Source organism: Phallusia mammillata, chromosome 6 (assembly GCF_965637545.1).
Source record: "Phallusia mammillata chromosome 6, kaPhaMamm4.hap1.1, whole genome shotgun sequence".
In the NCBI taxonomy this organism is placed as follows: domain Eukaryota; kingdom Metazoa; phylum Chordata; class Ascidiacea; order Phlebobranchia; family Ascidiidae; genus Phallusia; species Phallusia mammillata.
This window is the reverse complement of record NC_137257.1, coordinates 13,055,425-13,081,821: the sequence shown is the minus strand read 5'-3', so window position 1 is coordinate 13,081,821 and position 26,397 is coordinate 13,055,425. Positions and strand designations below refer to the sequence as shown.

Sequence of the window (26,397 nt, the reverse complement as noted above, 5' to 3'; positions counted from 1 at the left end):
AAAACACGTTGACTTCTTAAACTTTTTTTCTGGCAAAGTTACGTATATAATGGTTGGCTGATAGTCCACACCATCGAACTTCTTGAATAAAACAACAAATATTTGTTGAAAAGAAACAATGCAAAACAATTTGATGAATACCAACCCGGATGTAGCAGTTTATCTCCTTAGCATGGTAAGTTGTACACAAGTGTTACGGCAAAATTAACTAAATTACTTGACCACTTTCATATTGTTGTCAATCTTAACTTTGAACAAACTGTTTTTACGAACGTAATCTTTTTTCGCAGGCTCTTGATGAAACGTTGAAGGTCGAACTGGTGAGCAAAAGAAAAATCCAAAGAGCTTATTCCTGTCCCAGGAATCGGTTACGCAATAGGTTCGATAACAGTTTTGTGTCAAAGCGGGGTGCTGTAATTTCGAAAAAGCGCTCTCGCACCGAAGACGATGACAATAATTGCTCGCTAACTGATGAGTCTCATTTAAACTCTCATGAAAATGAAACCTTTCAATCAACGAAACGAGCAAGAAAATCATTCAGCAGCCCAACTAATGTTGTTCACTGTTGCAGAGGAAAGGCAGCGGTACCGCTTGCAAGAAAAACGGCTTTTAAACCTATATCGGACATTGAATCATCTTCCAAATCTACTCGTTCTTGTTCTTCCCTTGTTTCTCAAGTCCTCAGAACGCAACATGGCCGCCATTGTCGACAAATGCTAACAGCAGTGTAATAGAACACTGGTAACTTCAAGAGCATATGAAAGACATATTTTACTTATTAAAGATATGCGTTGAAATATATATAGATGTTTTCATCAAGTTTGTTCCATCGCGTTGATGTACTTTCGCAATTACCTTCTTTTTGTGGCTTTTTCGTGTCTTCGTCTTCAAGCAGTCATGTGCTTATTTTCATCACTTGCAATAAAGCAAAATATTAAACTAGTGCACATCATTTTTTTGATTTCAGACATTGTTGCACAAAACTTTGAGGTTTCTCAAGGAATCTGTTCAAACCAGAAAAAGCATGTTAGTAGTGGATTTTTGTACTTTTTTGGCGTTGAAAGTCAACTGTTGTCAACTAAAATCTCACAGATAATGCAGAAAAAATAACAAACGCTCCCCGTCGGGGAATCGAACCCCGGTCTCCCGCGTGACAGGCGGGGATACTTACCACTATACTAACGAGGACATGAAACATGTTGTTAATTATTGGAATGTCAATTCTGAAGAAATGTTTTTCGCAAACATAAACAAAACTTAAAACGTTAGTTAATCACTATAAGCGTACCACGCTAACTTTGAAGAGCGGATTTTTTCTGATAAGCAGTCTTATCTCATTAAACAAAATAAATGTCTGATACGAAGTCGAAACGCAAAGTTTAAACGCGGCACTTGAAAAACACGTTGACTTCTTAAACTTTTTTTCTGGCAAAGTTACGTATATAATGGTTGGCTGATAGTCCACACCATCGAACTTCTTGAATAAAACAACAACTATTTGTTGAAAAGAAACAATGCAAAACAAATTGATGAATACCACCCCGGATGTAGCAGTTTATCTCCTTAGCATGGTAAGTTGTACACAAGTGTTACGGCAAAATTAACTAAATTACTTGACCACTTTCATATTGTTGTCAATCTTAACTTTGAACAAACTGTTTTTACGAACGTAATCTTTTTTCGCAGGCTCTTGATGAAACGTTGAAGGTCGAACTGGTGAGCAAAAGAAAAATCCAAAGAGCTTATTCCTGTCCCAGGAATCGGTTACGCAATAGGTTCGATAACAGTTTTGTGTCAAAGCGGGGTGCTGTAATTTCGAAAAAGCGCTCTCGCACCGAAGACGATGACAATAATTGCTCGCTAACTGATGAGTCTCATTTAAACTCTCATGAAAATGAAACCTTTCAATCAACGAAACGAGCAAGAAAATCATTCAGCAGCCCAACTAATGTTGTTCACTGTTACATAGGAAAGGCAGCGGTACCGCTTGCAAGAAAAACGGCTTTTAAACCTATATCGGACATTGAATCATCTTCCAAATCTACTCGTTCTTGTTCTTCCCTTGTTTCTCAAGTCCTCAGAACGCAACATGGCCGCCATTGTCGACAAATGCTAACAGCAGTGTAATAGAACACTGGTAACTTCAAGAGCATATGAAAGACATATTTTACTTATTAAAGATATGCGTTGAAATATATATAGATGTTTTCATCAAGTTTGTTCCATCGCGTTGATGTACTTTCGCAATTACCTTCTTTTTGTGTCTTTTTCGTGTCTTCGTCTTCAAGCAGTCATGTGCTTATTTTCATCACTTGCAATAAAGCAAAATATTAAACTAGTGCACATCATTTTTTTGATTTCAGACATTGTTGCACAAAACTTTGAGGTTTCTCAAGGAATCTGTTCAAACCAGAAAAAGCATGTTAGTAATGGATTTTTGTACTTTTTTGGCGTTGAAAGTCAACTGTTGTCAACTAAAATCTCACAGATAATGCAGAAAAAATACCAAACGCTCCCAGTCGGGGAATCGAACCCCGGTCTCCCGCGTGACAGGCGGGGATACTTACCACTATACTAACGAGGACATGAAACATGTTGTTAATTATTGGAATGTCAATTCTGAAGAAATGTTTTTCGCAAACATAAACAAAACTTAAAACGTTAGTTAATCACTATAAGCGTACCACGCTAACTTTGAAGAGCGGATTTTTTCTGATAAGCAGTCTTATCTCATTAAACAAAATAAATGTCTGATACGAAGTCGAAACGCAAAGTTTAAACGCGGCACTTGAAAAACACGTTGACTTCTTAAACTTGTTTTCTGGCAAAGTTACGTATATAATGGTTGGCTGATAGTCCACACCATCGAACTTCTTGAATAAAACAACAACTATTTGTTGAAAAGAAACAATGCAAAACAAATTGATGAATACCACCCCGGATGTAGCAGTTTATCTCCTTAGCATGGTAAGTTGTACACAAGTGTTACGGCAAAATTAACTAAATTACTTGACCACTTTCATATTGTTGTCAATCTTAACTTTGAACAAACTGTTTTTACGAACGTAATCTTTTTTCGCAGGCTCTTGATGAAACGTTGAAGGTCGAACTGGTGAGCAAAAGAAAAATCCAAAGAGCTTATTCCTGTCCCAGGAATCGGTTACGCAATAGGTTCAATAACAGTTTTGTGTCAAAGCGGGGTGCTGTAATTTCGAAAAAGCGCTCTCGCACCGAAGACGATGACAATAATTGCTCGCTAACTGATGAGTCTCATTTAAACTCTCATGAAAATGAAACCTTTCAATCAACGAAACGAGCAAGAAAATCATTCAGCAGCCCAACTAATGTTGTTCACTGTTACAGAGGAAAGGCAGCGGTACCGCTTGCAAGAAAAACGGCTTTTAAACCTATATCGGACATTGAATCATCTTCCAAATCTACTCGTTCTTGTTCTTCCCTTGTTTCTCAAGTCCTCAGAACGCAACATGGCCGCCATTGTCGACAAATGCTAACAGCAGTGTAATAGAACACTGGTAACTTCAAGAGCATATGAAAGACATATTTTACTTATTAAAGATATGCGTTGAAATATATATAGATGTTTTCATCAAGTTTGTTCCATCGCGTTGATGTACTTTCGCAATTACCTTCTTTTTGTGTCTTTTTCGTGTCTTCGTCTTCAAGCAGTCATGTGCTTATTTTCATCACTTGCAATAAAGCAAAATATTAAACTAGTGCACATCATTTTTTTGATTTCAGACATTGTTGCACAAAACTTTGAGGTTTCTCAAGGAATCTGTTCAAACCAGAAAAAGCATGTTAGTAATGGATTTTTGTACTTTTTTGGCGTTGAAAGTCAACTGTTGTCAACTAAAATCTCACAGATAATGCAGAAAAAATAACAAACGCTCCCAGTCGGGGAATCGAACCCCGGTCTCCCGCGTGACAGGCGGGGATACTTACCACTATACTAACGAGGACATGAAACATGTTGTTAATTATTGGAATGTCAATTCTGAAGAAATGTTTTTCGCAAACATAAACAAAACTTAAAACGTTAGTTAATCACTATAAGCGTACCACGCTAACTTTGAAGAGCGGATTTTTTCTGATAAGCAGTCTTATCTCATTAAACAAAATAAATGTCTGATACGAAGTCGAAACGCAAAGTTTAAACGCGGCACTTGAAAAACACGTTGACTTCTTAAACTTGTTTTCTGGCAAAGTTACGTATATAATGGTTGGCTGATAGTCCACACCATCGAACTTCTTGAATAAAACAACAACTATTTGTTGAAAAGAAACAATGCAAAACAAATTGATGAATACCACCCCGGATGTAGCAGTTTATCTCCTTAGCATGGTAAGTTGTACACAAGTGTTACGGCAAAATTAACTAAATTACTTGACCACTTTCATATTGTTGTCAATCTTAACTTTGAACAAACTGTTTTTACGAACGTAATCTTTTTTCGCAGGCTCTTGATGAAACGTTGAAGGTCGAACTGGTGAGCAAAAGAAAAATCCAAAGAGCTTATTCCTGTCCCAGGAATCGGTTACGCAATAGGTTCAATAACAGTTTTGTGTCAAAGCGGGGTGCTGTAATTTCGAAAAAGCGCTCTCGCACCGAAGACGATGACAATAATTGCTCGCTAACTGATGAGTCTCATTTAAACTCTCATGAAAATGAAACCTTTCAATCAACGAAACGAGCAAGAAAATCATTCAGCAGCCCAACTAATGTTGGTCACTGTTACAGAGGAAAGGCAGCGGTACCGCTTGCAAGAAAAACGGCTTTTAAACCTATATCGGACATTGAATCATCTTCCAAATCTACTCGTTCTTGTTCTTCCCTTGTTTCTCAAGTCCTCAGAACGCAACATGGCCGCCATTGTCGACAAATGCTAACAGCAGTGTAATAGAACACTGGTAACTTCAAGAGCATATGAAAGACATATTTTACTTATTAAAGATATGCGTTGAAATATATATAGATGTTTTCATCAAGTTTGTTCCATCGCGTTGATGTACTTTCGCAATTACCTTCTTTTTGTGTCTTTTTCGTGTCTTCGTCTTCAAGCAGTCATGTGCTTATTTTCATCACTTGCAATAAAGCAAAATATTAAACTAGTGCACATCATTTTTTTGATTTCAGACATTGTTGCACAAAACTTTGAGGTTTCTCAAGGAATCTGTTCAAACCAGAAAAAGCATGTTAGTAATGGATTTTTGTACTTTTTTGGCGTTGAAAGTCAACTGTTGTCAACTAAAATCTCACAGATAATGCAGAAAAAATAACAAACGCTCCCAGTCGGGGAATCGAACCCCGGTCTCCCGCGTGACAGGCGGGGATACTTACCACTATACTAACGAGGACATGAAACATGTTGTTAATTATTGGAATGTCAATTCTGAAGAAATGTTTTTCGCAAACATAAACAAAACTTAAAACGTTAGTTAATCACTATAAGCGTACCACGCTAACTTTGAAGAGCGGATTTTTTCTGATAAGCAGTCTTATCTCATTAAACAAAATAAATGTCTGATACGAAGTCGAAACGCAAAGTTTAAACGCGGCACTTGAAAAACACGTTGACTTCTTAAACTTGTTTTCTGGCAAAGTTACGTATATAATGGTTGGCTGATAGTCCACACCATCGAACTTCTTGAATAAAACAACAACTATTTGTTGAAAAGAAACAATGCAAAACAAATTGATGAATACCACCCCGGATGTAGCAGTTTATCTCCTTAGCATGGTAAGTTGTACACAAGTGTTACGGCAAAATTAACTAAATTACTTGACCACTTTCATATTGTTGTCAATCTTAACTTTGAACAAACTGTTTTTACGAACGTAATCTTTTTTCGCAGGCTCTTGATGAAACGTTGAAGGTCGAACTGGTGAGCAAAAGAAAAATCCAAAGAGCTTATTCCTGTCCCAGGAATCGGTTACGCAATAGGTTCAATAACAGTTTTGTGTCAAAGCGGGGTGCTGTAATTTCGAAAAAGCGCTCTCGCACCGAAGACGATGACAATAATTGCTCGCTAACTGATGAGTCTCATTTAAACTCTCATGAAAATGAAACCTTTCAATCAACGAAACGAGCAAGAAAATCATTCAGCAGCCCAACTAATGTTGTTCACTGTTACAGAGGAAAGGCAGCGGTACCGCTTGCAAGAAAAACGGCTTTTAAACCTATATCGGACATTGAATCATCTTCCAAATCTACTCGTTCTTGTTCTTCCCTTGTTTCTCAAGTCCTCAGAACGCAACATGGCCGCCATTGTCGACAAATGCTAACAGCAGTGTAATAGAACACTGGTAACTTCAAGACCATATGAAAGACATATTTTACTTATTAAAGATATGCGTTGAAATATATATAGATGTTTTCATCAAGTTTGTTCCATCGCGTTGATGTACTTTCGCAATTACCTTCTTTTTGTGTCTTTTTCGTGTCTTCGTCTTCAAGCAGTCATGTGCTTATTTTCATCACTTGCAATAAAGCAAAATATTAAACTAGTGCACATCATTTTTTTGATTTCAGACATTGTTGCACAAAACTTTGAGGTTTCTCAAGGAATCTGTTCAAACCAGAAAAAGCATGTTAGTAATGGATTTTTGTACTTTTTTGGCGTTGAAAGTCAACTGTTGTCAACTAAAATCTCACAGATAATGCAGAAAAAATAACAAACGCTCCCCGTCGGGGAATCGAACCCCGGTCTCACGCGTGACAGGCGGGGATACTTACCACTATACTAACGAGGACATGAAACATGTTGTTAATTATTGGAATATCAATTCTGAAGAAATGTTTTTCGCAAACATAAACAAAACTTAAAACGTTAGTTAATCACTATAAGCGTACCACGCTAACTTTGAAGAGCGGATTTTTTCTGATAAGCAGTCTTATCTCATTAAACAAAATAAATGTCTGATACGAAGTCGAAACGCAAAGTTTAAACGCGGCACTTGAAAAACACGTTGACTTCTTAAACTTTTTTTCTGGCAAAGTTACGTATATAATGGTTGGCTGATAGTCCACACCATCGAACTTCTTGAATAAAACAACAACTATTTGTTGAAAAGAAACAATGCAAAACAAATTGATGAATACCACCCCGGATGTAGCAGTTTATCTCCTTAGCATGGTAAGTTGTACACAAGTGTTACGGCAAAATTAACTAAATTACTTGACCACTTTCATATTGTTGTCAATCTTAACTTTGAACAAACTGTTTTTACGAACGTAATCTTTTTTCGCAGGCTCTTGATGAAACGTTGAAGGTCGAACTGGTGAGCAAAAGAAAAATCCAAAGAGCTTATTCCTGTCCCAGGAATCGGTTACGCAATAGGTTCGATAACAGTTTTGTGTCAAAGCGGGGTGCTGTAATTTCGAAAAAGCGCTCTCGCACCGAAGACGATGACAATAATTGCTCGCTAACTGATGAGTCTCATTTAAACTCTCATGAAAATGAAACCTTTCAATCAACGAAACGAGCAAGAAAATCATTCAGCAGCCCAACTAATGTTGTTCACTGTTACAGAGGAAAGGCAGCGGTACCGCTTGCAAGAAAAACGGCTTTTAAACCTATATCGGACATTGAATCATCTTCCAAATCTACTCGTTCTTGTTCTTCCCTTGTTTCTCAAGTCCTCAGAACGCAACATGGCCGCCATTGTCGACAAATGCTAACAGCAGTGTAATAGAACACTGGTAACTTCAAGACCATATGAAAGACATATTTTACTTATTAAAGATATGCGTTGAAATAGATACAACTTAGATGTTTTCATCAAGTTTGTTCCATCGCGTTGATGTACTTTCGCAATTACCTTCTTTTTGTGGCTTTTTCGTGTCTTCGTCTTCAAGCAGTCATGTGCTTATTTTCATCACTTGCAATAAAGCAAAATATTAAACTAGTGCACATCATTTTTCTGATTTCAGACATTGTTGCACAAAACTTTGAGGTTTCTCAAGGAATCTGTTCAAACCAGAAAAAGCATGTTAGTAATGCATTTTTGTACTTTTTTGGCGTTGAAAGTCAACTGTTGTCAACTAAAATCTCACAGATAATGCAGAAAAAATAACAAACGCTCACCGTCGGGGAATCGAACACCGGTCTCACGCGTGACAGGCGGGGATACTTACCACTATACTAACGAGGACATGAAACATGTTGTTAATTATTGGAATGTCAATTGTGAAGAAATGTTTTTCGCAAACATAAACAAAACTTAAAACGTTAGTTAATCACTATAAGCGTACCACGCTAACTTTGAAGAGCGGACTTTTTCTGATAAGCAGTCTTATCTCATTAAACAAAATAAATGTCTGATACGAAGTCGAAACGCAAAGTTTAAACGCGGCACTTGAAAAACACGTTGACTTCTTAAACTTTTTTTCTGGCAAAGTTACGTATATAATGGTTGGCTGATAGTCCACACCATCGAACTTCTTGAATAAAACAACAACTATTTGTTGAAAAGAAACAATGCAAAACAAATTGATGAATACCACCCCGGATGTAGCAGTTTATCTCCTTAGCATGGTAAGTTGTACACAAGTGTTACGGCAAAATTAACTAAATTACTTGACCACTTTCATATTGTTGTCAATCTTAACTTTGAACAAACTGTTTTTACGAACGTAATCTTTTTTCGCAGGCTCTTGATGAAACGTTGAAGGTCGAACTGGTGAGCAAAAGAAAAATCCAAAGAGCTTATTCCTGTCCCAGGAATCGGTTACGCAATAGGTTCGATAACAGTTTTGTGTCAAAGCGGGGTGCTGTAATTTCGAAAAAGCGCTCTCGCACCGAAGACGATGACAATAATTGCTCGCTAACTGATGAGTCTCATTTAAACTCTCATGAAAATGAAACCTTTCAATCAACGAAACGAGCAAGAAAATCATTCAGCAGCCCAACTAATGTTGTTCACTGTTACAGAGGAAAGGCAGCGGTACCGCTTGCAAGAAAAACGGCTTTTAAACCTATATCGGACATTGAATCATCTTCCAAATCTACTCGTTCTTGTTCTTCCCTTGTTTCTCAAGTCCTCAGAACGCAACATGGCCGCCATTGTCGACAAATGCTAACAGCAGTGTAATAGAACACTGGTAACTTCAAGACCATATGAAAGACATATTTTACTTATTAAAGATATGCGTTGAAATATATATAGATGTTTTCATCAAGTTTGTTCCATCGCGTTGATGTACTTTCGCAATTACCTTCTTTTTGTGTCTTTTTCGTGTCTTCGTCTTCAAGCAGTCATGTGCTTATTTTCATCACTTGCAATAAAGCAAAATATTAAACTAGTGCACATCATTTTTTTGATTTCAGACATTGTTGCACAAAACTTTGAGGTTTCTCAAGGAATCTGTTCAAACCAGAAAAAGCATGTTAGTAATGGATTTTTGTACTTTTTTGGCGTTGAAAGTCAACTGTTGTCAACTAAAATCTCACAGATAATGCAGAAAAAATAACAAACGCTCCCCGTCGGGGAATCGAACCCCGGTCTCACGCGTGACAGGCGGGGATACTTACCACTATACTAACGAGGACATGAAACATGTTGTTAATTATTGGAATATCAATTCTGAAGAAATGTTTTTCGCAAACATAAACAAAACTTAAAACGTTAGTTAATCACTATAAGCGTACCACGCTAACTTTGAAGAGCGGAATTTTTCTGATAAGCAGTCTTATCTCATTAAACAAAATAAATGTCTGATACGAAGTCGAAACGCAAAGTTTAAACGCGGCACTTGAAAAACACGTTGACTTCTTAAACTTTTTTTCTGGCAAAGTTACGTATATAATGGTTGGCTGATAGTCCACACCATCGAACTTCTTGAATAAAACAACAACTATTTGTTGAAAAGAAACAATGCAAAACAAATTGATGAATACCACCCCGGATGTAGCAGTTTATCTCCTTAGCATGGTAAGTTGTACACAAGTGTTACGGCAAAATTAACTAAATTACTTGACCACTTTCATATTGTTGTCAATCTTAACTTTGAACAAACTGTTTTTACGAACGTAATCTTTTTTCGCAGGCTCTTGATGAAACGTTGAAGGTCGAACTGGTGAGCAAAAGAAAAATCCAAAGAGCTTATTCCTGTCCCAGGAATCGGTTACGCAATAGGTTCGATAACAGTTTTGTGTCAAAGCGGGGTGCTGTAATTTCGAAAAAGCGCTCTCGCACCGAAGACGATGACAATAATTGCTCGCTAACTGATGAGTCTCATTTAAACTCTCATGAAAATGAAACCTTTCAATCAACGAAACGAGCAAGAAAATCATTCAGCAGCCCAACTAATGTTGTTCACTGTTACAGAGGAAAGGCAGCGGTACCGCTTGCAAGAAAAACGGCTTTTAAACCTATATCGGACATTGAATCATCTTCCAAATCTACTCGTTCTTGTTCTTCCCTTGTTTCTCAAGTCCTCAGAACGCAACATGGCCGCCATTGTCGACAAATGCTAACAGCAGTGTAATAGAACACTGGTAACTTCAAGAGCATATGAAAGACATATTTTACTTATTAAAGATATGCGTTGAAATATATATAGATGTTTTCATCAAGTTTGTTCCATCGCGTTGATGTACTTTCGCAATTACCTTCTTTTTGTGTCTTTTTCGTGTCTTCGTCTTCAAGCAGTCATGTGCTTATTTTCATCACTTGCAATAAAGCAAAATATTAAACTAGTGCACATCATTTTTTTGATTTCAGACATTGTTGCACAAAACTTTGAGGTTTCTCAAGGAATCTGTTCAAACCAGAAAAAGCATGTTAGTAATGGATTTTTGTACTTTTTTGGCGTTGAAAGTCAACTGTTGTCAACTAAAATCTCACAGATAATGCAGAAAAAATACCAAACGCTCCCCGTCGGGGAATCGAACCCCGGTCTCCCGCGTGACAGGCGGGGATACTTACCACTATACTAATGAGGACATAAAACATGTTGTTAATTATTGGAATGTCAATTCTGAAGAAATGTTTTTCGCAAACATAAACAAAACTTTAAACGTTAGTTAATCACTATAAGCGTACCACGCTAACTTTAAAGAGCGGACTTTTTCTGATCAGCAGTCTTATCTCATTAAACAAAATAAATGTCTGATACGAAGTCGAAACGCAAAGTTTAAACGCGGCACTTGAAAAACACGTTGACTTCTTAAACTTTTTTTCTGGCAAAGTTACGTATATAATGGTTGGCTGATAGTCCACACCATCGAACTTCTTGAATAAAACAACAACTATTTGTTGAAAAGAAACAATGCAAAACAAATTGATGAATACCACCCCGGATGTAGCAGTTTATCTCCTTAGCATGGTAAGTTGTACACAAGTGTTACGGCAAAATTAACTAAATTACTTGACCACTTTCATATTGTTGTCAATCTTAACTTTGAACAAACTGTTTTTACGAACGTAATCTTTTTTCGCAGGCTCTTGATGAAACGTTGAAGGTCGAACTGGTGAGCAAAAGAAAAATCCAAAGAGCTTATTCCTGTCCCAGGAATCGGTTACGCAATAGGTTCGATAACAGTTTTGTGTCAAAGCGGGGTGCTGTAATTTCGAAAAAGCGCTCTCGCACCGAAGACGATGACAATAATTGCTCGCTAACTGATGAGTCTCATTTAAACTCTCATGAAAATGAAACCTTTCAATCAACGAAACGAGCAAGAAAATCATTCAGCAGCCCAACTAATGTTGGTCACTGTTACAGAGGAAAGGCAGCGGTACCGCTTGCAAGAAAACGGCTTTTAAACCTATATCGGACATTGAATCATCTTCCAAATCTACTCGTTCTTGTTCTTCCCTTGTTTCTCAAGTCCTCAGAACGCAACATGGCCGCCATTGTCGAGAAATGCTAACAGCAGTGTAATAGAACACTGGTAACTTCAAGAGCATATGAAAGACATATTTTACTTATTAAAGATATGCGTTGAAATATATATAGATGTTTTCATCAAGTTTGTTCCATCGCGTGGATGTACTTTCGCAATTACCTTCTTTTTGTGGCTTTTTCGTGTCTTCGTCTTCAAGCAGTCATGTGCTTATTTTCATCACTTGCAATAAAGCAAAATATTAAACTAGTGCACATCATTTTTTTGATTTCAGACATTCTTGCACAAAACTTTGAGGTTTCTCAAGGAATCTGTTCAAACCAGAAAAAGCATGTTAGTAATGGATTTTTGTACTTTTTTGGCGTTGAAAGTCAACTGTTGTCAACTAAAATCTCACAGATAATGCAGAATAAATAACAAACGCTCCCCGTCGGGGAATCGAACCCCGGTCTCCCGCGTGACAGGCGGGGATACTTACCACTATACTAACGAGGACATGAAACATGTTGTTAATTATTGGAATGTCAATTCTGAAGAAATGTTTTTCGCAAACATAAACAAAACTTAAAACGTTAGTTAATCACTATAAGCGTACCACGCTAACTTTGAAGAGCGGATTTTTTCTGATAAGCAGTCTTATCTCATTAAACAAAATAAATGTCTGATACGAAGTCGAAACGCAAAGTTTAAACGCGGCACTTGAAAAACACGTTGACTTCTTAAACTTTTTTTCTGGCAAAGTTCCGTATATAATGGTTGGCTGATAGTCCACACCATCGAACTTCTTGAATAAAACAACAACTATTTGTTGAAAAGAAACAATGCAAAACAAATTGATGAATACCACCCCGGATGTAGCAGTTTATCTCCTTAGCATGGTAAGTTGTACACAAGTGTTACGGCAAAATTAACTAAATTACTTGACCACTTTCATATTGTTGTCAATCTTAACTTTGAACAAACTGTTTTTACGAACGTAATCTTTTTTCGCAGGCTCTTGATGAAACGTTGAAGGTCGAACTGGTGAGCAAAAGAAAAATCCAAAGAGCTTATTCCTGTCCCAGGAATCGGTTACGCAATAGGTTCGATAACAGTTTTGTGTCAAAGCGGGGTGCTGTAATTTCGAAAAAGCGCTCTCGCACCGAAGACGATGACAATAATTGCTCGCTAACTGATGAGTCTCATTTAAACTCTCATGAAAATGAAACCTTTCAATCAACGAAACGAGCAAGAAAATCATTCAGCAGCCCATCTAATGTTGTTCACTGTTACATAGGAATCGGTTACGCAATAGGTTCGATAACAGTTTTGTGTCAAAGCGGGGTGCTGTAATTTCGAAAAAGCGCTCTCGCACCGAAGACGATGACGATAATTGCTCGCTAACTGATGAGTCTCATTTAAACTCTCATGAAAATGAAACCTTTCAATCAACGAAACGAGCAAGAAAATCATTCAGCAGCCCAACTAATGTTGGTCACTGTTACAGAGGAAAGGCAGCGGTACCGCTTGCAAGAAAAACGGCTTTTAAACCTATATCGGACATTGAATCATCTTCCAAATCTACTCGTTCTTGTTCTTCCCTTGTTTCTCAAGTCCTCAGAACGCAACATGGCCGCCATTGTCGACAAATGCTAACAGCAGTGTAATAGAACACTGGTAACTTCAAGAGCATATGAAAGACATATTTTACTTATTAAAGATATGCGTTGAAATATATATAGATGTTTTCATCAAGTTTGTTCCATCGCGTTGATGTACTTTCGCAATTACCTTCTTTTTGTGGCTTTTTCGTGTCTTCGTCTTCAAGCAGTCATGTGCTTATTTTCATCACTTGCAATAAAGCAAAATATTAAACTAGTGCACATCATTCTTCTGATTTCAGACATTCTTGCACAAAACTTTGAGGTTTCTCAAGGAATCTGTTCAAACCAGAAAAAGCATGTTAGTAATGGATTTTTGTACTTTTTTGGCGTTGAAAGTCAACTGTTGTCAACTAAAATCTCACAGATAATGCAGAAAAAATAACAAACGCTCCCCGTCGGGGAATCGAACCCCGGTCTCCCGCGTGACAGGCGGGGATACTTACCCCTATACTAACGAGGACATGAAACATGTTGTTAATTATTGGAATGTCAATTCTGAAGAAATGTTTTTCGCAAACATAAACAAAACTTAAAACGTTAGTTAATCACTATAAGCGTACCACGCTAACTTTGAAGAGCGGACTTTTTCTGATAAGCAGTCTTATCTCATTAAACAAAATAAATGTCTGATACGAAGTCGAAACGCAAAGTTTAAACGCGGCACTTGAAAAACACGTTGACTTCTTAAACTTGTTTTCTGGCAAAGTTCCGTATATAATGGTTGGCTGATAGTCCACACCATCGAACTTCTTGAATAAAACAACAACTATTTGTTGAAAAGAAACAATGCAAAACAAATTGATGAATACCACCCCGGATGTAGCAGTTTATCTCCTTAGCATGGTAAGTTGTACACAAGTGTTACGGCAAAATTAACTAAATTACTTGACCACTTTCATATTGTTGTCAATCTTAACTTTGAACAAACTGTTTTTACGAACGTAATCTTTTTTCGCAGGCTCTTGATGAAACGTTGAAGGTCGAACTGGTGAGCAAAAGAAAAATCCAAAGAGCTTATTCCTGTCCCAGGAATCGGTTACGCAATAGGTTCGATAACAGTTTTGTGTCAAAGCGGGGTGCTGTAATTTCGAAAAAGCGCTCTCGCACCGAAGACGATGACGATAATTGCTCGCTAACTGATGAGTCTCATTTAAACTCTCATGAAAATGAAACCTTTCAATCAACGAAACGAGCAAGAAAATCATTCAGCAGCCCAACTAATGTTGGTCACTGTTACAGAGGAAAGGCAGCGGTACCGCTTGCAAGAAAAACGGCTTTTAAACCTATATCGGACATTGAATCATCTTCCAAATCTACTCGTTCTTGTTCTTCCCTTGTTTCTCAAGTCCTCAGAACGCAACATGGCCGCCATTGTCAAGAAATGCTAACAGCAGTGTAATAGAACACTGGTAACTTCAAGAGCATATGAAAGACATATTTTACTTATTAAAGATATGCGTTGAAATATATATAGATGTTTTCATCAAGTTTGTTCCATCGCGTTGATGTACTTTCGCAATTACCTTCTTTTTGTGGCTTTTTCGTGTCTTCGTCTTCAAGCAGTCATGTGCTTATTTTCATCACTTGCAATAAAGCAAAATATTAAACTAGTGCACATCATTCTTCTGATTTCAGACATTCTTGCACAAAACTTTGAGGTTTCTCAAGGAATCTGTTCAAACCAGAAAAAGCATGTTAGTAATGCATTTTTGTACTTTTTTGGCGTTGAAAGTCAACTGTTGTCAACTAAAATCTCACAGATAATGCAGAAAAAATAACAAACGCTCCCCGTCGGGGAATCGAACCCCGGTCTCCCGCGTGACAGGCGGGGATACTTACCCCTATACTAACGAGGACATGAAACATGTTGTTAATTATTGGAATGTCAATTCTGAAGAAATGTTTTTCGCAAACATAAACAAAACTTAAAACGTTAGTTAATCACTATAAGCGTACCACGCTAACTTTGAAGAGCGGACTTTTTCTGATAAGCAGTCTTATCTCATTAAACAAAATAAATGTCTGATACGAAGTCGAAACGCAAAGTTTAAACGCGGCACTTGAAAAACACGTTGACTTCTTAAACTTGTTTTCTGGCAAAGTTACGTATATAATGGTTGGCTGATAGTCCACACCATCGAACTTCTTGAATAAAACAACAACTATTTGTTGAAAAGAAACAATGCAAAACAAATTGATGAATACCACCCCGGATGTAGCAGTTTATCTCCTTAGCATGGTAAGTTGTACACAAGTGTTACGGCAAAATTAACTAAATTACTTGACCACTTTCATATTGTTGTCAATCTTAACTTTGAACAAACTGTTTTTACGAACGTAATCTTTTTTCGCAGGCTCTTGATGAAACGTTGAAGGTCGAACTGGTGAGCAAAAGAAAAATCCAAAGAGCTTATTCCTGTCCCAGGAATCGGTTACGCAATAGGTTCGATAACAGTTTTGTGTCAAAGCGGGGTGCTGTAATTTCGAAAAAGCGCTCTCGCACCGAAGACGATGACGATAATTGCTCGCTAACTGATGAGTCTCATTTAAACTCTCATGAAAATGAAACCTTTCAATCAACGAAACGAGCAAGAAAATCATTCAGCAGCCCAACTAATGTTGGTCACTGTTACAGAGGAAAGGCAGCGGTACCGCTTGCAAGAAAAACGGCTTTTAAACCTATATCGGACATTGAATCATCTTCCAAATCTACTCGTTCTTGTTCTTCCCTTGTTTCTCAAGTCCTCAGAACGTAACATGGCCGCCATTGTCGAGAAATGCTAACAGCAGTGTAATAGAACACTGGTAACTTCAAGAGCATATGAAAGACATATTTTACTTATTAAAGATATGCGTTGAAATATATATAGATGTTTTCATCAAGTTTGTTCCATCGCGTTGATGTACTTTCGCAATTACCTTCTTTTTGTGGCTTTTTCGTGTCTTCGTCTTCAAGCAGTCATGTGCTTATTTTCATCACTTGCAATAAAGCAAAATATTAAACTAGTGCACATCATTTTTCTGATTTCAGACATTGTTGCACAAAACTTTGAGGTTTCTCAAGGAATCTGTTCAAACCAGAAAAAGCATGTTAGTAATGGATTTTTGTACTTTTTTGGCGTTGAAAGTCAACTGTTGTCAACTAAAATCTCACAGATAATGCAGAAAAAATACCAAACGCTCCCCGTCGGGGAATCGAAGCCCGGTCTCCCGCGTGACAGGCGGGGATACTTACCACTATACTAACGAGGACATGAAACATGTTGTTAATTATTGGAATGTCAATTCTGAAGAAATGTTTTTCGCAAACATAAACAAAACTTAAAACGTTAGTTAATCACTATAAGCGTACCACGCTAACTTTAAAGAGCGGACTTTTTCTGATAAGCAGTCTTATCTCATTAAACAAAATAAATGTCTGATACGAAGTCGAAACGCAAAGTTTAAACGCGGCACTTGAAAAACACGTTGACTTCTTAAACTTTTTTTCTGGCAAAGTTCCGTATATAATGGTTGGCTGATAGTCCACACCATCGAACTTCTTGAATAAAACAACAACTATTTGTTGAAAAGAAACAATGCAAAACAATTTGATGAATACCACCCCGGATGTAGCAGTTTATCTCCTTAGCATGGTAAGTTGTACACAAGTGTTACGGCAAAATTAACTAAATTACTTGACCACTTTCATATTGTTGTCAATCTTAACTTTGAACAAACTGTTTTTACGAACGTAATCTTTTTTCGCAGGCTCTTGATGAAACGTTGAAGGTCGAACTGGTGAGCAAAAGAAAAATCCAAAGAGCTTATTCCAGTCCCAGGAATCGGTTACGCAATAGGTTCGATAACAGTTTTGTGTCAAAGCGGGGTGCTGTAATTTCGAAAAAGCGCTCTCGCACCGAAGACGATGACGATAATTGCTCGCTAACTGATGAGTCTCATTTAAACTCTCATGAAAATGAAACCTTTCAATCAACGAAACGAGCAAGAAAATCATTCAGCAGCCCAACTAATGTTGGTCACTGTTACAGAGGAAAGGCAGCGGTACCGCTTGCAAGAAAAACGGCTTTTAAACCTATATCGGACATTGAATCATCTTCCAAATCTACTCGTTCTTGTTCTTCCCTTGTTTCTCAAGTCCTCAGAACGCAACATGGCCGCCATTGTCGACAAATGCTAACAGCAGTGTAATAGAACACTGGTAACTTCAAGAGCATATGAAAGACATATTTTACTTATTAAAGATATGCGTTGAAATATATATAGATGTTTTCATCAAGTTTGTTCCATCGCGTTGATGTACTTTCGCAATTACCTTCTTTTTGTGGCTTTTTTGTGTCTTCGTCTTCAAGCAGTCATGTGCTTATTTTCATCACTTGCAATAAAGCAAAATATTAAACTAGTGCACATCATTTTTCTGATTTCAGACATAGTTGCACAAAACTTTGAGGTTTCTCAAGGAATCTGTTCAAACCAGAAAAAGCATGTTAGTAATGCATTTTTGTACTTTTTTGGCGTTGAAAGTCAACTGTTGTCAACTAAAATCTCACAGATAATGCAGAAAAAATAACAAACGCTTCCCGTCGGGGAATCGAACCCCGGTCTCCCGCGTGACAGGCGGGGATACTTACCACTATACTAACGAGGACATGAAACATGTTGTTAATTATTGGAATGTCAATTCTGAAGAAATGTTTTTCGCAAACATAAACAAAACTTAAAACGTTAGTTAATCACTATAAGCGTACCACGCTAACTTTGAAGAGCGGACTTTTTCTGATAAGCAGTCTTATCTCATTAAACAAAATAAATGTCTGATACGAAGTCGAAACGCAAAGTTTAAACGCGGCACTTGAAAAACACGTTGACTTCTTAAACTTTTTTTCTGGCAAAGTTACGTATATAATGGTTGGCTGATAGTCCACACCATCGAACTTCTTGAATAAAACAACAACTATTTGTTGAAAAGAAACAATGCAAAACAATTTGATGAATACCACCCCGGATGTAGCAGTTTATCTCCTTAGCATGGTAAGTTGTACACAAGTGTTACGGCAAAATTAACTAAATTACTTGACCACTTTCATATTGTTGTCAATCTTAACTTTGAACAAACTGTTTTTACGAACGTAATCTTTTTTCGCAGGCTCTTGATGAAACGTTGAAGGTCGAACTGGTGAGCAAAAGAAAAATCCAAAGAGCTTATTCCTGTCCCAGGAATCGGTTACGCAATAGGTTCGATAACAGTTTTGTGTCAAAGCGGGGTGCTGTAATTTCGAAAAAGCGCTCTCGCACCGAAGACGATGACGATAATTGCTCGCTAACTGATGAGTCTCATTTAAACTCTCATGAAAATGAAACCTTTCAATCAACGAAACGAGCAAGAAAATCATTCAGCAGCCCAACTAATGTTGGTCACTGTTACAGAGGAAAGGCAGCGGTACCGCTTGCAAGAAAAACGGCTTTTAAACCTATATCGGACATTGAATCATCTTCCAAATCTACTCGTACTTGTTCTTCCCTTGTTTCTCAAGTCCTCAGAACGCAACATGGCCGCCATTGTCGACAAATGCTAACAGCAGTGTAATAGAACACTGGTAACTTCAAGAGCATATGAAAGACATATTTTACTTATTAAAGATATGCGTTGAAATATATATAGATGTTTTCATCAAGTTTGTTCCATCGCGTTGATGTACTTTCGCAATTACCTTCTTTTTGTGGCTTTTTCGTGTCTTCGTCTTCAAGCAGTCATGTGCTTATTTTCATCACTTGCAATAAAGCAAAATATTAAACTAGTGCACATCATTTTTCTGATTTCAGACATTCTTGCACAAAACTTTGAGGTTTCTCAAGGAATCTGTTCAAACCAGAAAAAGCATGTTAGTAATGGATTTTTGTACTTTTTTGGCGTTGAAAGTCAACTGTTGTCAACTAAAATCTCACAGATAATGCAGAAAAAATACCAAACGCTCCCCGTCGGGGAATCGAAGCCCGGTCTCCCGCGTGACAGGCGGGGATACTTACCACTATACTAACGAGGACATGAAACATGTTGTTAATTATTGGAATGTCAATTCTGAAGAAATGTTTTTCGCAAACATAAACAAAACTTAAAACGTTAGTTAATCACTATAAGCGTACCACGCTAACTTTGAAGAGCGGACTTTTTCTGATAAGCAGTCTTATCTCATTAAACAAAATAAATGTCTGATACGAAGTCGAAACGCAAAGTTTAAACGCGGCACTTGAAAAACACGTTGACTTCTTAAACTTTTTTTCTGGCAAAGTTACGTATATAATGGTTGGCTGATAGTCCACACCATCGAACTTCTTGAATAAAACAACAACTATTTGTTGAAAAGAAACAATGCAAAACAATTTGATGAATACCACCCCGGATGTAGCAGTTTATCTCCTTAGCATGGTAAGTTGTACACAAGTGTTACGGCAAAATTAACTAAATTACTTGACCACTTTCATATTGTTGTCAATCTTAACTTTGAACAAACTGTTTTTACGAACGTAATCTTTTTTCGCAGGCTCTTGATGAAACGTTGAAGGTCGAACTGGTGAGCAAAAGAAAAATCCAAAGAGCTTATTCCTGTCCCAGGAATCGGTTACGCAATAGGTTCGATAACAGTTTTGTGTCAAAGCGGGGTGCTGTAATTTCGAAAAAGCGCTCTCGCACCGAAGACGATGACGATAATTGCTCGCTAACTGATGAGTCTCATTTAAACTCTCATGAAAATGAAACCTTTCAATCAACGAAACGAGCAAGAAAATCATTCAGCAGCCCAACTAATGTTGGTCACTGTTACAGAGGAAAGGCAGCGGTACCGCTTGCAAGAAAAACGGCTTTTAAACCTATATCGGACATTGAATCATCTTCCAAATCTACTCGTACTTGTTCTTCCCTTGTTTCTCAAGTCCTCAGAACGCAACATGGCCGCCATTGTCGACAAATGCTAACAGCAGTGTAATAGAACACTGGTAACTTCAAGAGCATATGAAAGACATATTTTACTTATTAAAGATATGCGTTGAAATATATATAGATGTTTTCATCAAGTTTGTTCCATCGCGTTGATGTACTTTCGCAATTACCTTCTTTTTGTGGCTTTTTCGTGTCTTCGTCTTCAAGCAGTCATGTGCTTATTTTCATCACTTGCAATAAAGCAAAATATTAAACTAGTGCACATCATTTTTCTGATTTCAGACATTCTTGCACAAAACTTTGAGGTTTCTCAAGGAATCTGTTCAAACCAGAAAAAGCATGTTAGTAATGGATTTTTGTACTTTTTTGGCGTTGAAAGTCAACTGTTGTCAACTAAAATCTCACAGATAATGCAGAAAAAATACCAAACGCTCCCCGTCGGGGAATCGAACCCCGGTCTCCCGCGTGACAGGCGGGGATACTTACCACTATACTAACGAGGACATGAAACATGTTGTTAATTATTGGAATGTCAATTCTGAAGAAATGTTTTTCGCAAACATAAACAAAACTTAAAACGTTAGTTAATCACTATAAGCGTACCACGCTAACTTTGAAGAGCGGACTTTTTCTGATAAGCAGTCTTATCTCATTAAACAAAATAAATGTCTGATACGAAGTCGAAACGCAAAGTTTAAACGCGGCACTTGAAAAACACGTTGACTTCTTAAACTTTTTTTCTGGCAAAGTTACGTATATAATGGTTGGCTGATAGTCCACACCATCGAACTTCTTGAATAAAACAACAACTATTTGTTGAAAAGAAACAATGCAAAACAATTTGATGAATACCACCCCGGATGTAGCAGTTTATCTCCTTAGCATGGTAAGTTGTACACAAGTGTTACGGCAAAATTAACTAAATTACTTGACCACTTTCATATTGTTGTCAATCTTAACTTTGAACAAACTGTTTTTACGAACGTAATCTTTTTTCGCAGGCTCTTGATGAAACGTTGAAGGTCGAACTGGTGAGCAAAAGAAAAATCCAAAGAGCTTATTCCTGTCCCAGGAATCGGTTACGCAATAGGTTCGATAACAGTTTTGTGTCAAAGCGGGGTGCTGTAATTTCGAAAAAGCGCTCTCGCACCGAAGACGATGACGATAATTGCTCGCTAACTGATGAGTCTCATTTAAACTCTCATGAAAATGAAACCTTTCAATCAACGAAACGAGCAAGAAAATCATTCAGCAGCCCAACTAATGTTGTTCACTGTTACAGAGGAAAGGCAGCGGTACCGCTTGCAAGAAAAACGGCTTTTAAACCTATATCGGACATTGAATCATCTTCCAAATCTACTCGTACTTGTTCTTCCCTTGTTTCTCAAGTCCTCAGAACGCAACATGGCCGCCATTGTCGACAAATGCTAACAGCAGTGTAATAGAACACTGGTAACTTCAAGAGCATATGAAAGACATATTTTACTTATTAAAGATATGCGTTGAAATATATATAGATGTTTTCATCAAGTTTGTTCCATCGCGTTGATGTACTTTCGCAATTACCTTCTTTTTGTGGCTTTTTCGTGTCTTCGTCTTCAAGCAGTCATGTGCTTATTTTCATCACTTGCAATAAAGCAAAATATTAAACTAGTGCACATCATTTTTCTGATTTCAGACATTCTTGCACAAAACTTTGAGGTTTCTCAAGGAATCTGTTCAAACCAGAAAAAGCATGTTAGTAATGGATTTTTGTACTTTTTTGGCGTTGAAAGTCAACTGTTGTCAACTAAAATCTCACAGATAATGCAGAAAAAATACCAAACGCTCCCCGTCGGGGAATCGAAGCCCGGTCTCCCGCGTGACAGGCGGGGATACTTACCACTATACTAACGAGGACATGAAACATGTTGTTAATTATTGGAATGTCAATTCTGAAGAAATGTTTTTCGCAAACATAAACAAAACTTAAAACGTTAGTTAATCACTATAAGCGTACCACGCTAACTTTGAAGAGCGGACTTTTTCTGATAAGCAGTCTTATCTCATTAAACAAAATAAATGTCTGATACGAAGTCGAAACGCAAAGTTTAAACGCGGCACTTGAAAAACACGTTGACTTCTTAAACTTTTTTTCTGGCAAAGTTACGTATATAATGGTTGGCTGATAGTCCACACCATCGAACTTCTTGAATAAAACAACAATTATTTGTTGAAAAGAAACAATGCAAAACAAATTGATGAATACCACCCCGGATGTAGCAGTTTATCTCCTTAGCATGGTAAGTTGTACACAAGTGTTACGGCAAAATTAACTAAATTACTTGACCACTTTCATATTGTTGTCAATCTTAACTTTGAACAAACTGTTTTTACGAACGTAATCTTTTTTCGCAGGCTCTTGATGAAACGTTGAAGGTCGAACTGGTGAGCAAAAGAAAAATCCAAAGAGCTTATTCCTGTCCCAGGAATCGGTTACGCAATAGGTTCGATAACAGTTTTGTGTCAAAGCGGGGTGCTGTAATTTCGAAAAAGCGCTCTCGCACCGAAGACGATGACGATAATTGCTCGCTAACTGATGAGTCTCATTTAAACTCTCATGAAAATGAAACCTTTCAATCAACGAAACGAGCAAGAAAATCATTCAGCAGCCCAACTAATGTTGTTCACTGTTACAGAGGAAAGGCAGCGGTACCGCTTGCAAGAAAAACGGCTTTTAAACCTATATCGGACATTGAATCATCTTCCAAATCTACTCGTTCTTGTTCTTCCCTTGTTTCTCAAGTCCTCAGAACGCAACATGGCCGCCATTGTCGACAAATGCTAACAGCAGTGTAATAGAACACTGGTAACTTCAAGAGCATATGAAAGACATATTTTACTTATTAAAGATATGCGTTGAAATATATATAGATGTTTTCATCAAGTTTGTTCCATCGCGTTGATGTACTTTCGCAATTACCTTCTTTTTGTGGCTTTTTCGTGTCTTCGTCTTCAAGCAGTCATGTGCTTATTTTCATCACTTGCAATAAAGCAAAATATTAAACTAGTGCACATCATTTTTCTGATTTCAGACATTCTTGCACAAAACTTTGAGGTTTTTCAAGGAATCTGTTCAAACCAAAAAAAGCATGTTAGCAATGGATTTTTGTACTTTTTTGGCGTTGAAAGTCAACTGTTGTCAACTAAAATCTCACAGATAATGCAGAAAAAATACCAAACGCTCCCCGTCGGGGAATCGAAGCCCGGTCTCCCGCGTGACAGGCGGGGATACTTACCACTATACTAACGATGACATGAAACATGTTGTTAATTATTGGAATGTCAATTGTGAAGAAATGTTTTTCGCAAACATAAACAAAACTTAAAACGTTAGTTAATCACTATAAGCGTACCACGCTAACTTTGAAGAGCGGACTTTTTCTGATAAGCAGTCTTATCTCATTAAACAAAATAAATGTCTGATACGAAGTCGAAACGCAAAGTTTAAACGCGGCACTTGAAAAACACGTTGACTTCTTAAACTTTTTTTCTGGCAAAGTTACGTATATAATGGTTGGCTGATAGTCCACACCATCGAACTTCTTGAATAAAACAACAACTATTTGTTGAAAAGAAACAATGCAAAACAAATTGATGAATACCACCCCGGATGTAGCAGTTTATCTCCTTAGCATGGTAAGTTGTACACAAGTGTTACGGCAAAATTAACTAAATTACTTGACCACTTTCATATTGTTGTCAATCTTAACTTTGAACAAACTGTTTTTACGAACGTAATCTTTTTTCGCAGGCTCTTGATGAAACGTTAAAGGTCGAACTGGTGAGCAAAAGAAAAATCCAAAGAGCTTATTCCAGTCCCAGGAATCGGTTACGCAATAGGTTCGATAACAGTTTTGTGTCAAAGCGGGGTGCTGTAATTTCGAAAAAGCGCTCTCGCACCGAAGACGATGACAATAATTGCTCGCTAACTGATGAGTCTCATTTAAACTCTCATGAAAATGAAACCTTTCAATCAACGAAACGAGCAAGAAAATCATTCAGCAGCCCAACTAATGTTGGTCACTGTTACAGAGGAAAGGCAGCGGTACCGCTTGCAAGAAAAACGGCTTTTAAACCTATATCGGACATTGAATCATCTTCCAAATCTACTCGTACTTGTTCTTCCCTTGTTTCTCAAGTCCTCAGAACGCAACATGGCCGCCATTGTCGACAAATGCTAACAGCAGTGTAATAGAACACTGGTAACTTCAAGAGCATATGAAAGACATATTTTACTTATTAAAGATATGCGTTGAAATATATATAGATGTTTTCATCAAGTTTGTTCCATCGCGTTGATGTACTTTCGCAATTACCTTCTTTTTGTGGCTTTTTCGTGTCTTCGTCTTCAAGCAGTCATGTGCTTATTTTCATCACTTGCAATAAAGCAAAATATTAAACTAGTGCACATCATTTTTCTGATTTCAGACATTCTTGCACAAAACTTTGAGGTTTCTCAAGGAATCTGTTCAAACCAGAAAAAGCATGTTAGTAATGGATTTTTGTACTTTTTTGGCGTTGAAAGTCAACTGTTGTCAACTAAAATCTCACAGATAATGCAGAAAAAATACCAAACGCTCCCCGTCGGGGAATCGAACCCCGGTCTCCCGCGTGACAGGCGGGGATACTTACCACTATACTAACGAGGACATGAAACATGTTGTTAATTATTGGAATGTCAATTCTGAAGAAATGTTTTTCGCAAACATAAACAAAACTTAAAACGTTAGTTAATCACTATAAGCGTACCACGCTAACTTTGAAGAGCGGACTTTTTCTGATAAGCAGTCTTATCTCATTAAACAAAATAAATGTCTGATACGAAGTCGAAACGCAAAGTTTAAACGCGGCACTTGAAAAACACGTTGACTTCTTAAACTTTTTTTCTGGCAAAGTTACGTATATAATGGTTGGCTGATAGTCCACACCATCGAACTTCTTGAATAAAACAACAACTATTTGTTGAAAAGAAACAATGCAAAACAATTTGATGAATACCACCCCGGATGTAGCAGTTTATCTCCTTAGCATGGTAAGTTGTACACAAGTGTTACGGCAAAATTAACTAAATTACTTGACCACTTTCATATTGTTGTCAATCTTAACTTTGAACAAACTGTTTTTACGAACGTAATCTTTTTTCGCAGGCTCTTGATGAAACGTTGAAGGTCGAACTGGTGAGCAAAAGAAAAATCCAAAGAGCTTATTCCTGTCCCAGGAATCGGTTACGCAATAGGTTCGATAACAGTTTTGTGTCAAAGCGGGGTGCTGTAATTTCGAAAAAGCGCTCTCGCACCGAAGACGATGACGATAATTGCTCGCTAACTGATGAGTCTCATTTAAACTCTCATGAAAATGAAACCTTTCAATCAACGAAACGAGCAAGAAAATCATTCAGCAGCCCAACTAATGTTGGTCACTGTTACAGAGGAAAGGCAGCGGTACCGCTTGCAAGAAAAACGGCTTTTAAACCTATATCGGACATTGAATCATCTTCCAAATCTACTCGTACTTGTTCTTCCCTTGTTTCTCAAGTCCTCAGAACGCAACATGGCCGCCATTGTCGACAAATGCTAACAGCAGTGTAATAGAACACTGGTAACTTCAAGAGCATATGAAAGACATATTTTACTTATTAAAGATATGCGTTGAAATATATATAGATGTTTTCATCAAGTTTGTTCCATCGCGTTGATGTACTTTCGCAATTACCTTCTTTTTGTGGCTTTTTCGTGTCTTCGTCTTCAAGCAGTCATGTGCTTATTTTCATCACTTGCAATAAAGCAAAATATTAAACTAGTGCACATCATTTTTCTGATTTCAGACATTCTTGCACAAAACTTTGAGGTTTCTCAAGGAATCTGTTCAAACCAGAAAAAGCATGTTAGTAATGGATTTTTGTACTTTTTT

The 26,397-nt window shown here is 37.4% G+C and overlaps 1 protein-coding gene and 16 non-coding genes across 17 annotated transcripts in view; 1 reads left to right on the top strand and 16 right to left on the bottom strand.

Annotated features, from left to right (window-relative positions):
• The window catches only part of LOC145234280 (uncharacterized), a 95,461-nt gene that overhangs the window by 15,266 nt on the left and 53,798 nt on the right, over positions 1 to 26,397 (top strand). The window lies entirely within an intron of this gene.
• Positions 1,117 to 1,188, bottom strand: Trnad-guc (transfer RNA aspartic acid (anticodon GUC)). Its single transcript has one exon. It is a non-coding gene; the product is annotated as a tRNA-Asp (tRNA).
• Positions 2,513 to 2,584, bottom strand: Trnad-guc (transfer RNA aspartic acid (anticodon GUC)). The gene has a single exon. It is a non-coding gene; the product is annotated as a tRNA-Asp (tRNA).
• On the bottom strand, positions 3,909 to 3,980 carry Trnad-guc (transfer RNA aspartic acid (anticodon GUC)). Its single transcript has one exon. It is a non-coding gene; the product is annotated as a tRNA-Asp (tRNA).
• Positions 5,305 to 5,376, bottom strand: Trnad-guc (transfer RNA aspartic acid (anticodon GUC)). The gene has a single exon. It is a non-coding gene; the product is annotated as a tRNA-Asp (tRNA).
• Positions 6,701 to 6,772, bottom strand: Trnad-guc (transfer RNA aspartic acid (anticodon GUC)). The gene has a single exon. It is a non-coding gene; the product is annotated as a tRNA-Asp (tRNA).
• On the bottom strand, positions 9,498 to 9,569 carry Trnad-guc (transfer RNA aspartic acid (anticodon GUC)). The gene has a single exon. It is a non-coding gene; the product is annotated as a tRNA-Asp (tRNA).
• Positions 10,894 to 10,965, bottom strand: Trnad-guc (transfer RNA aspartic acid (anticodon GUC)). Its single transcript has one exon. It is a non-coding gene; the product is annotated as a tRNA-Asp (tRNA).
• Positions 12,289 to 12,360, bottom strand: Trnad-guc (transfer RNA aspartic acid (anticodon GUC)). The gene has a single exon. It is a non-coding gene; the product is annotated as a tRNA-Asp (tRNA).
• Positions 13,897 to 13,968, bottom strand: Trnad-guc (transfer RNA aspartic acid (anticodon GUC)). The gene has a single exon. It is a non-coding gene; the product is annotated as a tRNA-Asp (tRNA).
• Positions 15,293 to 15,364, bottom strand: Trnad-guc (transfer RNA aspartic acid (anticodon GUC)). The gene has a single exon. It is a non-coding gene; the product is annotated as a tRNA-Asp (tRNA).
• Positions 16,689 to 16,760, bottom strand: Trnad-guc (transfer RNA aspartic acid (anticodon GUC)). Its single transcript has one exon. It is a non-coding gene; the product is annotated as a tRNA-Asp (tRNA).
• On the bottom strand, positions 18,085 to 18,156 carry Trnad-guc (transfer RNA aspartic acid (anticodon GUC)). The gene has a single exon. It is a non-coding gene; the product is annotated as a tRNA-Asp (tRNA).
• Trnad-guc (transfer RNA aspartic acid (anticodon GUC)) lies at positions 19,481 to 19,552 on the bottom strand. The gene has a single exon. It is a non-coding gene; the product is annotated as a tRNA-Asp (tRNA).
• Positions 20,877 to 20,948, bottom strand: Trnad-guc (transfer RNA aspartic acid (anticodon GUC)). The gene has a single exon. It is a non-coding gene; the product is annotated as a tRNA-Asp (tRNA).
• On the bottom strand, positions 22,273 to 22,344 carry Trnad-guc (transfer RNA aspartic acid (anticodon GUC)). Its single transcript has one exon. It is a non-coding gene; the product is annotated as a tRNA-Asp (tRNA).
• Trnad-guc (transfer RNA aspartic acid (anticodon GUC)) lies at positions 25,065 to 25,136 on the bottom strand. Its single transcript has one exon. It is a non-coding gene; the product is annotated as a tRNA-Asp (tRNA).